The sequence below is a fragment of the Rhinatrema bivittatum genome, chromosome 8, assembly GCF_901001135.1.
Source record: "Rhinatrema bivittatum chromosome 8, aRhiBiv1.1, whole genome shotgun sequence".
Lineage (NCBI taxonomy): Eukaryota > Metazoa > Chordata > Amphibia > Gymnophiona > Rhinatrematidae > Rhinatrema > Rhinatrema bivittatum.
In genome coordinates, this window is record NC_042622.1 from 111,202,260 (window position 1) to 111,219,231 (window position 16,972).

General features: G+C 45.0%; 1 protein-coding gene across 1 annotated transcript in view; it reads left to right on the forward strand.

Annotated features, from left to right (window-relative positions):
* Positions 1 to 20: 20 nt before the first annotated feature.
* Positions 21 to 16,972, forward strand: part of GOLGA1 (golgin A1) — a 266,236-nt gene continuing 249,284 nt past the window's right edge. The window contains exon 1 of the mRNA XM_029610990.1: positions 21 to 141. The gene's annotated coding sequence lies outside the window, so the exon portion shown is untranslated. The remainder of the gene's footprint in view (positions 142 to 16,972) is intronic.

Below are 16,972 nucleotides of genomic sequence, written 5' to 3' on the forward strand. Positions count from 1 at the left end.
CGCGCAGCCAATCGACAGTAGCTCTCCTGACCCTGGCGCGTGAGTTACGTCAGCGGCCACATCGGCTGCCGGAATCGGAGGGAGGTTGGAGGCGGTCCATGGATTGCGGAGAAGAAAGCAACGAGAGGCCGAGTCCCGCAGGTACCGAGCCCATATCCCCTCAATGAATACTGGGGGGGCTGAGAACCGCAGACAAGTCCCGTCGTGGACGGACGCAGAGCTAGACAGAGAGGACTGACACTTATAGGGGACACAGAGACAGAGGGAGCTGACAGGGTACAGACAGACACATAGAAAGGACACAGAGATAGACTGATACAGGGATATCTTCCGAGGGATAACCGTGTTAGTCTGGTGTAGCAAAAGTGACAGGTGTCGGGTGGCACCTTATAGACTAACCAATTTATTAAAGTTAGTCTATAAGAACATGAGAAATTGCCATACTGGGTCAGACCAAGGGTCCATCAAGCCCAGCATCTTGTTTCCAACAGTGGCCAGTCCAGGCTACAAGTACCTGGCAAGTAGCCAAACACTAAGAAGATCCCATGCTACTAATGCCAGTAATAGCAGTGGCTATTCTCTAAGACAACTTGATTAATAGCAGTTAATGGACTTCTCCAATAACTTATCCAAACATTTTTTAAACCCAGCTACACTAAATGCACTAATCACATCCTCTGGCAACAAATTTCAGAGTTTAATTGTGTGTTAAGTGAAAAAGAATTTTCTCCTACTAGTTTTAAATGTGCTACTTTGTAACTTCATGGAGTGCCCCTAGTCCTTCTATTATCCGAAAGAGTAAATAACCAATTCACATCTACCTATTCTGGAACTCTCATGATTTTAAAGACCTCTATCATATCCCCCCTAAGCCATCTCTTCTCCAAGCTGAACAGCCCTAACCACTTTAGCCTTTCCTCATAGGGGAGCTGTTCCATCCCCTTTATCATTTTGGTTGCCCTTCTCTGTATCTTCTCCATTGCAACTATATCTTTTTTTTGACATACTGCGACCAGAATTATACATGGTACTCAAGGTGCAGTCTCACCATGGAGCTATACAGAGGCATTATGACAGTTTCTGTTATAAATGACTCCTGTCATTTATACAGAGGCCAGACAGGCTAGGGAAGAGTATATTGCCCCTCTCCAATACACAGACAGATTAGTAATAATACTTACTTTATAGTGCTGCTGGTTGTATGTAGTGCTGTATATTAGTGATAAAGTATTCATTAGTAATAAAGTATTCAGGTACCTTAAGTTCCTGCCCAGATAGCTTACAATCTTAACAGCTTACAATCTAACAGCGCCTCTTTTTACCGCCGATTGGACGTGCGTTTTCGAGGCGCTAGCGTTACCCCTTATTCAGTAAGGGATCGAAAACGCGCGTCCAACCCCCCCGAACCTAATAGCGCCCACAACATGCAAATGCATGTTGATGGCCCTATTAGGTATTCCCGGGCGATTCAGAAAGGAAAATGTGCAGCCAAGCCGCACATTTTACTTTCAGAAATTAGCGCCTACCCAAAGGTAGGCGCTAATTTCTCCCAGCACCAGGAAAGTGCACAGAAAAACAGTAAAGACTGCTTTTCTGTGCACCCTCCGACTTAATATCATGACAATATTAAGTCGGAGGTCCCGAAAGTTACAAAAAGTTAAAAAAAAAAATAAAAAATTGAAGTCGGGTTGAAAACCGGACGCTCAATTTTGCCTGCGTCTGGTTTCCGAACCCGTGGCTGTCAGTGGGTTTGAGAACCGACACTGGCAAAATTGAGCGTCGGCTGTTAAACCCGCTGATAGCCGCCGCTCCTGTCCAAAAAGAGGCGCTAGGGACGCGCTAGTGTCCCTAGCGCCTCTTTTTACTGCCGGGCCTAATTTGAATACTGAATCGCGTGCACAGGAGAGTGGCCTGTGCACGCGCCGGGAGAGCGGGCATTCGCCCGCTCTCCCATGGACTTTACTGTATCAGCCCGTAAGTCAGTACCTGAGATAGTGAGAAATAAAGTAACTTGTCAATGAGAGAAGCAGGAATTAAACTATGATTTCCCTGGTTCTCACTTGTGTTAACCCCTAGGCCACTCTTCCAAAGATGCACTGGTACATTCAGATAGACATGCAGTAAAGGAGATTTTCAGTTACTTTTTAAATTTCATGTGATGCAGGTTTACTAACTGCATTGGTCTTGAAGAAAATTTGAGTCTTTATAGGTTGTGTGTCTAAGGGTCATTTATTGTGAATAATAATGCACAAGAGGCAAACCTTTTTCAATGGAAAATACATTCCTGAACTATGGGATATAATATGAAGTTCCAAGGGAGTAGGCTCAGAAAATATATTTTCACAGAAAGAGTGATGGATACCTGAAAAGCACTCCCAGTGAAGGTGGTGGAGAAAAAAAATGGTACTTGAATTCAAGAAGGCATGGATAAACACAAAGGATCCCTATAATGAAGATGAAGTACTGAGGTAACATACACAGAGATGCAGTTACAAACCTGAACAGAAGATGTGGGCTAACATGCACAAAGCAGCAATTATAACCCTAAAAAAATCTTGCTGGGCAGAAATGATGGACTGTTTTGTGTGTTTTTCTGCCATCATTTACTATGATAATGGGAGCTGCTTATATGCATTGGCACTGCCTTTTATGTAGAAAGAGCTCTCGTTGGTCCCTAAACTTGCTTCCAGATCTGCTTTTCTACTTTAACATTCTGTTATTAGTAGTGATGGCTTTGCCCTAGTCTTGCTTAAATATGAACTCTTATGAGAGGTAAACTGAGCCAAAACCCCCTCATCTTTAGATAGGCCCATTGTCTTTCCGCATAGCACTGTGGAATTAAGTGTCTGCTGTGAAGCTTCTCCTACTAAGGTTAATGTAATACCAACCTTTCTTACTGAGGACCATATGTATTAAAGTGTTTTTTTCCTTTTTTTTTTTTTTTATAGCTGCGGGAAAAGTGCTTAGCAGATCTTGCTCTTAAAGACCCCAATAGCAGTGGGCTGAATGCCAAAGACACATTCACATGTTAATAACGTATTGTTTTAGTATTGGATCCACTCCATTTGGTTTTCTGGTGCTAGTGATGTTACAGAGCTACACTGAACCTTAACGCATCCCTATCACTGATAATATATAGTGTTTTATTTCATCGCCTTGTTTGTGTCCCATCATAACCTTTTGATCAGTTATAAAATTTGTGTCATCTGAAGTAACATTGATTATGAGGAAAATAGATATACTGAAACTTAGTATGGTTCTCTCTTCTAAAACTTGACAGCTTGGGCCAGTTCTGTTTTTCTTTAAGGAAACTTCTGCCTCCATTTAATACTGGACGTGTTTACACAGATAGTCTCCCTTGGCTAGTTGAGAAGCATGCCAGTTAGGCATCTGGCGTAGCTGTCAGCCGCATTGTTGTAGCCTAGAGCTTTACAGTGATGAAAAATGTATTTATTACTTTAGTACAATGCTGCGATAAGCCCCTATATGTCACTGCCTTTGACTAGATACCAAAAAAGTATTAATGGTACTGAATAATGCATACTAGTAAAATACATTTTCAAATATACTTCTCTGGAAAGATCATTTTGTGTGGGATTTTTTTTTTAAAGTAACAAAAGTAAGGTTACAATTTGAAAATGTATTTTGGCAAACACTCTTATTTTGAATACACTCTGACTTTTGCAGGTAGGTGTATAGAAGCTCTGGCATAAATAAATTACATTAAAAAAAAAAGTTAAAGTAATTTAAAGTAATCAAGTAAACCAAAACTAAATCTGTTACACAGCTAACTTTTTCAGAATTTTTGTGGTTGACTGGAGAATATTTTGACTGGCTAGCACTTCTACACAGCATCACAATTTAGAACAAAATGCACGCATCGATAACCAGACAGAATAACATAGAGTTAACTAAAATATAGAAAAAGTGGTGCAGAAGAGAGGATACTGTGTTATGATAATCAGTATTAAGTTGCCATCAATAGGGAGTTGAACTTGTGTCAGCTACTAGTAGCTGTTCACACAGCAGTGTAGTAACCCCTTCATGCCATTCCGGTTTAATGAAAAGCAGGCATTGCTTGCTAATTTGAATTAAAGCCTGTAATGGAATTGTATAAAATTAGGGAGACTTTTGTATTAAAAAAAAAAAAAAAAAAAGGCACTATTTTCATTCATTCATTGGGAAACAAGTGTTTAATGCTATTTGCAGATAACTGATAAGCATGCATGTCAGCCAGTAATTTAAGGTATCATGTTGTGACTTTTGGGATGCAGTTCTAGGAATGCCAAGTTATTTTTCGCCTACAGGTTTTTTGTTTTTTTTAAATAAATTGCGTGTTTTGAGTCAAAAGGAAAAAACTGTTTCTAAATATTGTGACCTATGAGTAAGCCTCTAATTACTTGAGAAGTAGTCTGACTACCATTAGAAGGAAGTTGTGTTTAGTTTAAATCCAAGCTATTATCAAATAGTCTTTGATAAAGTGGCTAGTTTGTATGTTATTGTCTTTAGAAGCCAGATGATTCATTTGACAGCCATGTATAAACAGAATGGGGTCAATATTCAGCCTTGGCAGAGTAGAAAAAGTTTACCAGCTAACTTTCACTGAATTCAGCTGCACTTACCAATTAATTGTGCAGTTGAATGTTTCGTTGTATCAGATTTAGGATAGCCATTTGTGAGTTCATAGTTGGCCACATACAAATCTAACTGGTTAGCACTGAATATCGCACTAACTGGCTAATGCCTGGATTTATCAAAATGCACTAAATATCGCATGCTATAGGAAAAGGGGTGTGTTTTAGGGTAATAAGCAGTTTATCGCAATAATACCTATGCGAAGCACTATCAGCGCAAATTGCGATAACTTTTTCGTAGTTTGCAATAAGTGCCAGAATTGATGTATTTCCTACATACAACCACTGGGGGGACCATGTTTAGTAGGTTTAAGCTCCTGGAGAGCCAGCCTAGCTGAGAGAGAGAGCGCCTAGTCATAATGCCCTCACGCTAGATAGGTATTTATATCTCTATGGGAGGTCCACCTAATCACTCGAGGTGAGGTTTAGGTATTAGTGTAGGGGTTAAGGGCCACTTTGACATTCAAAGTGAGACGTACGAACAGAACAGTGCTCTCTTGTGAAGATTTGATGACCTTCGGAGTGAGGAAACTCACCCAAAGATGAGATTTGTGCAATGTTCTCTCAACCTAGCTTGATGAACTCGAGTTACTAGGTGGGCCTCATATAGAGGTATAAATACCTACTTAGTATGAGGGCATTATGGCTAGTCTCTCTCCCCCCCCCCCTACCCCCAGAGGGCCCTGATAGCTCCTGGAGAGCCAGCCAAGCTACGCAAATGAAAAATGTGTAATTAAAATTTGCATTAAAGCCGTGCCATACGCAAAACTGTGAGCCCAGCCCACTTGGCCAAAATTCCCGCCCCAATATCCTCTCCTTTTTCTCATTTGCATCGCACCAAATGTTATGGTGCTTTCGCGTGTGTTAATGGCGTTTTCACATGTGTTAAGGCGTTTTTTGCATGTGAAAACACCATATAGCACTTTGATAAATGACCCCCTAAATTTGAAAACCCTGACCCATCCCCGTTTTTTCCAAGTTAAATCTGTGTGCACAGCAAATTTGTATGCAAAAAAATTGTAGGTGAGCAGCAGGGAGAATATTTAATTGGTTAGATTTATGCAGTTAAAAGCCAGTTTAAACCACACGGTCTTTAGAATATTGACCTCGCCATGTTAAAATTCCTATTGCATAAGAGTTTGAATCATTTCAGATTTTACTTCCTTTCTTAAAAAGTTTAGCTAAGTGCCTCTTCCCCTTTCATCTGGAACTAGTTGAGCTCCTAGTGTAAGACAGAAAGATTAATTTTCAAAGACATTTCTTTGGGTAAAAAGGAGCTTTAACTGTGGAAATGACTTGTTATAAAATTGCCCACTTGACACGTGGTTAAAAGCAAGTGTGTTTAGCCTGTATGCGTGTACATTTACCTGGCCTGTGCGAAGGCACAGTTGAGGAGAGGCCTGAATTTAGGCACATGCTTTTGGCTTTTCAGAAGGGTGCGTATATGTTTTCATCCATAGCTTGCTGTTCATGAATTAGCAGGTGTAATTGTGTGCGGGTAGTTTTGGTGGAATAATTTTCAAAGTGAATATATGTGTAAATTCATTTGAAATTTGGTGAAACTTGTGTGCATAATTGCTGTCTTCCTTATGTGGGCATTTACAAAATTACCCTCTGAATGTTTTCTATATTCCACTAGATAAACAAAGAAATCCTAATGCTGTATATATTCAAGTTAAGCACAAAAACCTCAAACCTTGGTTAGGAGTTTATAAAATCTAATAGTAAAAAATAAAATGGGGAAAGTTAAGCAGTTTACTTGAGTTCATACTGGGAAGTATAAATAGCTGATTTTGTACTTAAATAATTTAAAGGCTGAAGTGGTTGTGTGACAGAAACAGGTATTTGTTTGAGTGGTTTGGATTGTAAGAAGTTTTCAGAGCATCTAGTGTTTGATCTGCTCCTTTCACTCCTTGTTGCCATCACAATGTAATGAGCTTTCTCTTTTTTTCTTGATAAGATCACTAATCTATGTGCCTCTTTTTCTGCTGACACCAGTTCTTTTGCTTTTATAAACTCTGGTCCTGAATGGGATCAATTTATTCCAGTAAGTCAAGATGAAATCTTTCAGATTAGGAAATCAACAAATCCCACCTCTTGCCCTCTAATCCCCATTGATACTGTTCTGCATAAGATAGTTATGACATTAGTAAATCTATTACTAAGATTGTAAATACTTCATTTATATAGAGCTTTTTGTTTTTTAAATGAAACGTGCATCCATACATCCTTTGCTAAAAAAGGCCAAACTTGTCCCAATAGATTTTGCTAATTACCATCCAATCTCTTCCCTATTTCTGTTTTAAGATTATAGAACCAATAGTTCTAAAATAGTTATGTGGGGACCCCCTTGTCTCCCACTAGATGGCCCTAGGTCCTTGCCCTGGTATTACAGCTAGAGGGACAGTCCATTCCCTATAGCATCTCCTTCTGAGGCTGTTTGTGATGGTCTGATCCTTGTCCAGAAGGGGAGGAGGGTCAGGCCTGTAGAGTGTGTGGTCATTTTGAATTGGCTTTTGGGAGTGAAGGAGCTGTTTTTCAGTTCTTAATCTGAGTTAGGCCAGCTTTGCCTAACAGGTCCTTTGGTGAGGAGAAGCTTCTGTAGTACACCCCTTGCCTGACAGAAACTGTCTCCAGTTTTCAGTGAAGTTTTGATATTTTTATTACACCCTGGGTGAGACCCTGGTTAGTGCTGGTGAGGGTCAAGCCCCAGATCCAGAGGCCAGGGGTGAGAATATCTCTGTACCCCTTTCTCCGAAGTTGAAGGGCAGCAGTGACTCATCACTCCAGTACCAGGAAATATTTTTGGACTTTGAAAGTGTTTTGGTTTTTTAGTTTGTGAGGAGGTTTAGTGCCACCCCTCCTCAAGAGGGAGAGTTGGGCCATATTAGCCTGTTTTTTTCAGTACAGACCTTTCCTCCAGGAAGATCACACCTTAAGGAGTCCGAGGAGCAGAGGAGACAAAATGTTTGGAGACTCAGGACACAGGCTGGAGAAGGACCAGACTCATGTGGACCTCAAGTACGATTTTGAAACTCTGGATTCCTTTCAACATTGGGGTTGTTGCTCATCAGCTCACTCCCCGAGGGATAAGGCATAGCCCAGGATCTGGTACTGAGGGTGCATACACAGAGGAAGGAAGAAGAATCCAGTTTGTACATACCCCAGGGAGAGCACAGTTGTAATGCACAGGTATTTAATTGATAGGACATTGATTTAATTTTGAAGAATCATCAGTAAATTTATTTTGAACATCCACAACTGTGTCTAGCTGTTTGTCCCTACAGCGCAGCATCACAGAAGGAAAATGAGTGATAGTGAAATACACACGTCTAAGGGAAAAGCCACACCACTGCATGGGCCACAAAGGTCTGCCTTCACCTCCACAGAAAGGACCCATCCTTTGGGATAAGTAGGAGGAGGACGAGAGTTAGTGGAGGCAGCCCCAGATACCAATATTTTTATGTGCCTTGTGGAAACATTAAAAAAAAAAAAATTAAAAAAAAGGGTTACAGCTCAAGCTGCCTTAGATGAAAATGATGTGTTAAGCAAAAACCAAACTGATAGTTATCTGTCTTACAATATAAAGATTTTGTTTTCAAGTTTATCCAGTTTTCATCAGGGTTTTGATGGTAGTACAGACTATTTTTTTGGTGTTACTTGATATATGTTCTGCATTTGACACTGTAAATTGCCAAATCCTCCTTAACTGATTATCTAATAGGCCTTACCGCAATTATTTTAAACTGGTTCTTATTTATCTGGACATTATCAACAGCTGATCTGCAGTATCTAATTGGTTCTGATTAAAGGCAAGTGTTCCATAAGGCTGCACACTCCAGATAGATAAATTCAACCGTAGGCTGCTTGTAAAAGTCTTTAAATCCACCAGGTACTGGTTGTCGTCAACAAGCTGTCTCCTATGACACCCAGATCACCCGATGCTGTGGCGTTTCACTTTTATTTATCTTTTATATTTATACAGCAAAAAGGTTTTAATTTGCATACAAAAAATTATCTTAAATATATTTGGAATTCTCAGAAACAGGTTTCATTCTGGACCAATGATTATTATAAATAACCTGGCACGTTCTCTGTGAAAAACATGAGATACTAAGTTAAATGGTGCAGTCAAAGTGCCTATCTATATGAGGTCATTCCAAGCAAAGCAATGAATGTAAATTAATAAGTGCAAAGAAACATTATCTGCCACTCGCAACTTCTTAGCTGTCCCCTCACCACGACTAATCTGTTTAGATGAGACACTAGAGTGAATTTTTTCAGTAGCTGGCCCTCTGGTATGGAACTCTTTACCTGACAGTATACATGAGAAATCTTTACTAAGTCTTTCAAGAATCTACTGAAAACCTATCTTTTGAAGCTGATTGCTAAACTCGGCAGCCTTCCTTTTGGCCTGCTAGAGGTGTTGAGTTTGTGGCATATTGTGGACTCTTGGTCGAAGTGGCGATGACTCCTCCCACGGGGGGGGGAAGCACAGCGATAGGTTAGACTCTAGTAAGCAGACACTGAGGAAAGAAAGCTTTATTGTACTGCTGATGTAAGTAGAATCTTGCTTCAAGGAAGGGATAGTACTGTAGGCCAGCGATATCACAGCAAGCTCAGACAGTCTCTATAGATGATGGTTTCACCCAGATGTAGCAAGGTTGAGTAGTGTTCCGCAGCACGGGATAAGCCGAACCTGAAGGGTGGAATAAGGAGAGCTGGAGCGTAGCGATACTCACAGAGTGGCAGTGCTGATAACTTCCTTGGTAGAAGAATGGAGAGAGGGTCCCGAGGTGCAGGATACCCTGAGCAGGATAGGCCCTCGAGGAGCGAGTACCTAAGAGCGCCGAAGGATCCTGGAAGAAAATAGATAGGACCCCCGAGGAGCGGGTGTCCCAGGTTAGGTAGTTGAACCCCAAAGGGCAGATAGAAGCGAGAGGTCCCCGAGGAGTGGGTACCCAGAGCTTCTGTAGGAGCGAGTTACCCCGGAGGGTAGAGAGGAATTCAAGCGAGTAGCTTAGAAGTGGTCGGAGTAGCAAAACCGAAGTCCTTGCTAACTCGTTGGGCTATTGCGGAGCGGAGGTTTAAATACCTGGAGGTACTGACGTCATGCGGTGGGGACGCCCCCGAGGTTCCCGCCATGACGTATTCAAAAGTGTAGGTGGAGTGCGCGCTCGCGCCTAGGAGGCCTCAGGAAGAAGCATGGCGGACGGGGACACCCATGCTGTGTCGGAGACACCGAGGGTTTCGGCAATCAGTACCGGAGGCAGCCATCCTTCCCAGGGAGGAGGAAAAGGGTAGAAGAGAGGTGAGGCAGAGCGGTTGCAGCCGTCTGCGACCGACGGACGCAACAAGAGGTGATTCAACATGGTGATTATAAGATTGGCAGTTGATTTCTGAAACCCTCTAGGCGCAGTATGGAATCTTTTATATTGCTTTGCAGATTGATCACTGTATTGTTTTGCTTTCGTATGTTTTAATGCTAATATGAATGTTTATATGCACCTCTCCAAGAAGCTGGGATTGGTGAGTCAGAAATTTTTTAAATAAAAATTGCCTGGAGGGATCACTTTTATATCTCCTGCACATTTATTAGACATGTAGAATAGAGCAAAGTAGGTAAAAGATCATCTCATTAGTAGTGAAATACTTGTCATCTGTGCTATGACTGTTAAATAAAATATTAGCTGTATTATAAGTTCTTGAACAAATGATTGCATAGCCGTGTGGCTCCAGCTTTCCACAACACGTGACGACAGCAGAAGGAGGTGGCGATTCTCCTTTAACTATTGATGCATATTGACTTAGCCTCTGCTGTTGCCAAGGCAGCAGTCCTCTCTCTCTCTCTCCAGCCCCTGAGTCAAGAAGCGACCCTGTGCATTCAAAGCTCTCTGGGCTGCAGGTATCCACATAATATACTTTATGCTAAAGCCTCCTGCTAAATGTTTGTATCACCCTTTTTAATGTTCTGCAGTATTTTCTGCTGACTGCTCTGAAAGGCTTCTGCTTCTCTGCTGATACTGTGAGAATGCTCCTAGGTGCTTGCAATGTAAAAATGATTGGTATGATGAGCAGGTGTTCTCAGAAGAAAGAGGGTTGTGAAAGTTTGTCATTTTGAAGGTTAAAGCCATGCTATGTATGCAGCGTTTGTCACTGAGTGGGACCAAGCCACATTCAAAATGCTATCTCCTAATATTCAAAGTTAAGTTCCCTGTACGTACCCGGATCAGTCCAGACTCCTGGGTTTTGCCTCCCCTCCAGCAGATGGAGACAGAGAAGTTTGAATGGACTCTGCCCTATACCCTGAGGTGCCACCTAGAGTCTGTCAGTATTTCTCTGTCTCCAGCAGATGCTGGAGGTGCAAATCCCTTCAGTCTGGATTAGATAGAAATATTAAAAAAAAAAAAAATGAAGGAAACATAGCAGAAGAAGGACTAAGTAACTTTAAGCCTCCCAGGGGGTTGTCAGGTCCTGGTAGGACCATCCCCCCTGGTATTTGAGGCTGAGGAGCAGAGGGTTGAGAACCATGTAACCGGCCCTCTTGTCAGTTTTCTGAGGGTGATACCGGGGAGTCCGGTTCACTTACCCTCAGAGGGGGACAGGTTCTGTTTGTTATTTAAAAAAAAAAAAAAAAGACCGTGATCGACAGCAGTGAAGTTATTTTTGTTTGCCCTTCTGTCTAACGGCCTTTCCGGACCTCTCCGTTTTCCCCGCTGCTGACTGCCTGCCAAATTGCCGTGTCGTTTCCCCGCTGCGATTACATTCTTTTTTTGGCACCGTTCATGCCGCGTGGGACGGCCTGCAGCGCCTGTGGCAATGCGCGTGTGTGGCGCTCTCGAGCCAGGATTTTCTCTGAGTGCCTCCCCGGGGGGGGGGGGGGGGAGGGTACCTCGGGGATGGCAGAGAATGCAATTTCCCATGGCGGCGATTCCCGGAGTCACCGAGAGCCTGGGAGGCTCGATAGGCCATGTCAGCCTACAGACCCGTTCCCGCTGAGCGCGGGAACGGCAGCCATTTTAAAAGTTTTTGCAGTACAGAAGCAGGCTGCTTTGGGGGAGGGAAATTCCCCACCACTGCTATCGCCATGGCCTGGAGCCCCTGGGGGGGGGGAGGTGTTAGGCCGGCTGATCGTGAGAACTCATTGGAGGAGGGCATGGGGGGGGGGGGCTCGGATTCTTCCTCCTTATTCTCCTCCAAATTCGTTTTACTTCTCCACAAGGCCTTTAAGGCTCGGAAGGCAGCTAGAAAGCATGGTAGCAAGACTGCTCGTTCAGCCCCAGTGCCCTCAGAGGGGGGAAAAGGAGTTAATTTGACCCATAAGCGCACAAAGACCCCCGGGGGGGGGGGGGTGTTCAGCGTAACCTAAACGGCCGCTCAGATCAGTATCTTGTCCCACGGACACTTCCTCTCCAGACACTTCCGATGGGGAGGAGGCCCCTCCTCTAGATCCTCAGGGTCCAGACGTGGATCCGGACAGTCAGCCTCAGCCTTCCAAGCAGGCGGGCACACCGATGGTCGAGGGGGATGACCCAAAGGTGGTCCGGTTGTTCCATAAGGATGAATTGGGTCCTCTTATTCCTGCTATTCTGGAGGAAATAGGCTTAGAGGTTCCTCAGGAGGACGTGCGGCTGGGAGCCGTCAGTGTGGGTTGGTCTCAGGGGCCCGACTCGTTTTTTCCCTTTTCATATGTCAGTTACTGACCTGTTGTTTCGGGAATGGGACACTCCAGACTTAGGTTTAGAGGTCAGCCGAGCTATGGACAAATTATATCCCCTACCGGAAGACGCTTTGGATCTCCTCAAGGTGCCTAAGGTGGATGCGGCGGTCTCTGCAGTGACAAAGAAGACCACTATCCCATTGACGGGAGCCATGGCCCTTAAGGATTTGCAGAAATGCAAATTGGAATTGCAGCTAAAGAAGATTTTTGGAGTGTCAGCTCTTGGGGTCCATGCCGCTATGTGCAGCAGTTTTGCTCTGAGAGCCAGCCTCTGTTGGGTGCATCACTTGCAATCGATAGCATCCCTTTCGGACGCAGATGCGGTTCAGGCTGTGTGGCTGGAGGCTGTGGTCGCTTACAGTGTGGATGCGCTTTATGATCTACTTCATACTTCAGGCAGGACTATGGTTTTGGCGGTCTCTGCCCGCAGGCTCCTATGGCTCAGGAACTGGTCCGCGGATGTTTCTTCAAAAGCCCAGCTGGGATCCTTGCCCTTTAAGGGGAAGCTGCTATTCGGCCAAGAGCTAGAGGACATGATTACGTCTCTGGGAAAAAAACAAGGTCCATAAGTTACCGGAGGATAAACCTAGGACGAGGGGATCTTTTCCCCAGTGATCTAGATTCTGGGGGAATCGCCATTTTCGATCCTCCAGATCCTCCGGATCTTCATCCCGATAGGGTCCTAGCTGGCAACATTCTTGGAATCAGTCCTTTCGAGGCCGACGTCCTGGTAAAGACGGAGTCCCACAGGTGCATGGGGGTCTCCAGTCCACCCAATGAAGCGATGCCGGATCACTTCTCCATACCAAAGATAGGGGGCAGGTTGTCCCTTTTCCTAGAGGAGTGGACCACTTTGACCTCGGACTAGTGGGTCCTCAATATAATAGAACAAGGCTATGCTTTTGATTTTGCTCAGCCACTCCGGGAGCGATTTCTGGTTTCCCCGTGCTCTTACAAGCAAAAACGTCTGGCTGTGCGTGACACCCTAAGACAACTGCAGGACTTGGGCGCCATAGTTCCAGTTCCTGCGGGAGAGCTAAGGTGGGGTCGCTACTCCATTTACTTCGTGATACCCAAAAAGGAAGGCACTTTTCTTCCCATCCTCGACTTAAAGAGAGTCAATCGGGTTCTAAGGGTGCCTCGATTTTGCATGGAAACTCTTCGGTTTGTGATAGCGTCCGTTCACAGGGGAGAGTTCTTGGCGTCTTTAGACCTGACCGAGGCATATCTGCACATAGCCATCCGCCCAGATCATCAAAAGTATCGGTTTGCAATCCTTGAGCATCACTTCCAATTTTGTGCTCTACCCTTCGGGCTGGCAACGGCTCCCAGGGTACTCACCAAAGTAATGGTGGTAGTGGCAGCGGCTCTCCGGAGAGAGGGTGTTCGGGTACATCCTTATTTGGACGATTGGCTGATTTGAGCGAAATCGGAGGACCTTTACTGGAAGGCGGTACAGCGGATCCTACAGCTGTTGAGCTCGCTGGGTTGGGTTGTCAATCCGGACAAGAGTCATCTGATTCCCTCCCAGTCCTTGGAGTTTTTGGGTGCTCGGTTCAATACCATCTTGGGCAAAGTTTTCCTTACCGGGGAGCGAATTACCAGAGTCTGGCATTATTTACAGGTTCTCGGTTCAATGGCTTCCACAATCGACCTAGTCCCATGTTTTTTTGCGCATATGAGGCCTCTACAGTCCGCATTACTCTCCCATTGGAATCCACTCTCAGAACAGTTTCATCTTCTTCTACCCCTTACGGACTCAGCGCGTTCCAATCTTGTATGGTGGCTCCTCCTGGACAATCTGCGTTGGGGAGTGGACTTGGAGATACTCTCTTGGACAGTGGTGACCACAGATGAGTCTCTCCAGTTGGGGAGCGGTTTGTTGGGGAACAGCAGTGCAAGGCCAGTGGTCAAGAACAGAGTCCTCTTGGTCGATCAATTGGTTGGAGACCAGAGCAGTTCGGTTAGCTCTGCAGGCCCTCTTTCCCTTTGGTAAAAGGGACTTCAGTAAGAGTGCTCTCCAACAATGCGACAACAGTGGCCTATATCAATCGTCAAGGCGGAACCAAGAGTCGACCAGTGGCAATGGAGGCCCAGCTGTTGATCAGCTGGCTGGAACAGCACCTGCACAAGATAGCAGCCTCTCACATAGCCAACGTGGACAATGTGCAAGCCGATTACCTCAGACGCCACCAGCTGGACCCGGGGAGTGGGAACTCTCCGAAGAGGCCTTTCGTCTCCTATGCAACCACTGGATCACGCCCTCCATGGACCTGATGGCAACATTTCGCAATGCCAAGGCCCCCCGATTCTTCAGTCGACACCAGGAGCGGAGGGTTTAGATGCCCTGGTCCTTCCCTGGCCGAAGGACATTCTGCTGTATGTGTTTCCGCCTTGGCTGTTGGTCGGCAAGGTGCTGCATTGCATCGAAGCTCATCTGGGTGAAGTAGTGCTAGTGGCGCCAGAGTGGCCACGTCGCCCATGGTTTGCGGATCTAGTGAATTTAGCAGTAGACTGACCTCTGAGGTTTCATCCATCTCCAAACCTTCTGCACCAAGGCCCCGTTTATTTACAAGAGGCAGATCACTTCTGTCTAGCGGCATGGCTTTTGAAAGGCGGAGATTAAGGAGTAAGGGCAAGGATCCCAGCTGGGCTTTTGAAGAAACATCCGCAGACCAGTTCCTGAGCCATAGGAGCCTGCGGGCAGAGACCGCCAAAACCATAGTCATGCCTGAAGTATGCAGTGATTGCCACGCTCTTACAATCTCGCAAACCTTCTACCTCCATGGCATACGTCAGGGTTTGGGGGTTTTTTGAGACCTGGTATCTTCACCATGAGATGGAGCCGTCCAGGGCTTCAGTTGTGGATGTTTTGGCCTTTTTGCAGGCAGAGCTAGCTAATGTGTTGGCCTTTAATTCCCTAAGAGTCCAGGTGGTGGCCCTTGGTTGTTTTCGGGGTAAGCTGCACAGCGTTGGCCTAGCATCCCATCCAGATGTAGCTCGTTTTTTTGCGTGGGGCCAAGCATCTGCGTCCTTTGGTTCGGAACCCTTGTCCCTTGTGGAAGCTGAATCTGGTCCTCCGGGCCTTTGTAATGCGCCTTTCGAGCTGTTGAAGCGAGCAACTCTGAAGGATCTGACCTTGAAAGTGGTCTTAGTGGCTATCTCCTCAGCAAAGCGTGTATTGGAGCTTCAGGCCTTATCTTGCAGGGAGCCCTTCCTATGGATTACAGAGGCAGGAGTCTCCTTGTGGACAGATCCCTCCTTTCTCCCGAAAGTGGTGTCCTCTTTTCATTTGAATCAGTCGGTGGAGCTCCCTGCCTTTACAGACCTGGATTCTTCTACTCCTGAGTCTAGGGATCTGCGGAAGTTGGACGTGAAACGAGCACTGTTGTGTTACTTGGAGATTACGAATAGTTTCCGTTTCTCGGACCATCTTTTCGTGGAGTGGCCCCAGGAAGGGTCAAAATGCTTCAAGGGACACTATTGCGCATTGGCTAAAGGAAGCTATTGTCTCGGCATATGTAGTTCAGGGCCATCCGATCCTGATTGGCCTTCGGGCTCATTCTACTCGGTCGCACGCAGCCTCATGGGCAGAATGTCAACATGTGTTGCCACAGGAAATTTGTCGGGCGGCTACTTGGAAATCTAAGCACACTTTTGCCAGACATTATCGCCTCGATGTCCGGGCCCCAGAGCCCGGTTCCTTTGGGGCTAGTGTGCTTCGAGCGGGACTCTCTGTCCCACCCCAGGTAGGGAAGCTTTGGTACATCCCAGGAGTCTGGACTGATACAGGAACGTACATGGAAAGGAAAATTGGTCCTTACCTGCTAATTTTCATTCCTGTGGTACCACGGATCAGTCCAGAGTCCCGCCCATTTCAGAGTTGGGGGGAAATGGAGAGTCCGTTCGGTCGTTAGTTCTTTCGTATTCTGCAGATTTATAAAATGTTCTTATAGTGTATGCCCCCCTTACAGGGTGTGAGTATGGGCATGTTTTTGTTAGTAACGTTACAGGTTTCATTCCCTCTGCTCTTCAGGGGAAGTGGTGTTATAGTGGAAGTTATGGTTTAACCTTTCTGCTTGGGTACAGTGTAATACTGACAGACTCTAGGTGGCACCTCAGGGTATAGGGCAGAGTCCGTTCAAACTTCTCTGCCTCCATCTGCTGAAGGGGGAGGCAAAACCCAGGAGTCTGGACTGATCCGTGGTACTACAGGAACGAAAATTAGCAGGTAAGGATCAATTTTCCTATATAGCAGCTTTCTGTTCTGTACTTGTCTAAAACTCTAGAAACATTTTACAGAACGCTGCTGAGCACTCTGAAGAACCACATGTGACTCCCAATTTTGTGGTTGAATGTCACTAGATTATATGCTTTGTGGTGGCTTATGTATTTAATGCCATTCTGTCATTTTGTTTGATGAACTGTAGTAGGTGAAAACACCAAGAAGCATTACAGGAATGTTGGAGGATGCAAGTTAAACAGAAACAAGAGAGTCTTATACAAGTCTTGAGTGTCTTAGGTAGGAGAAGCACTCTCCTGTCACCTTTCAGAAGAGTACTGGAGATAACTATGAAGCTTTTTTGATGATAGATAAATTGTGCAATGCCTTTTCTAT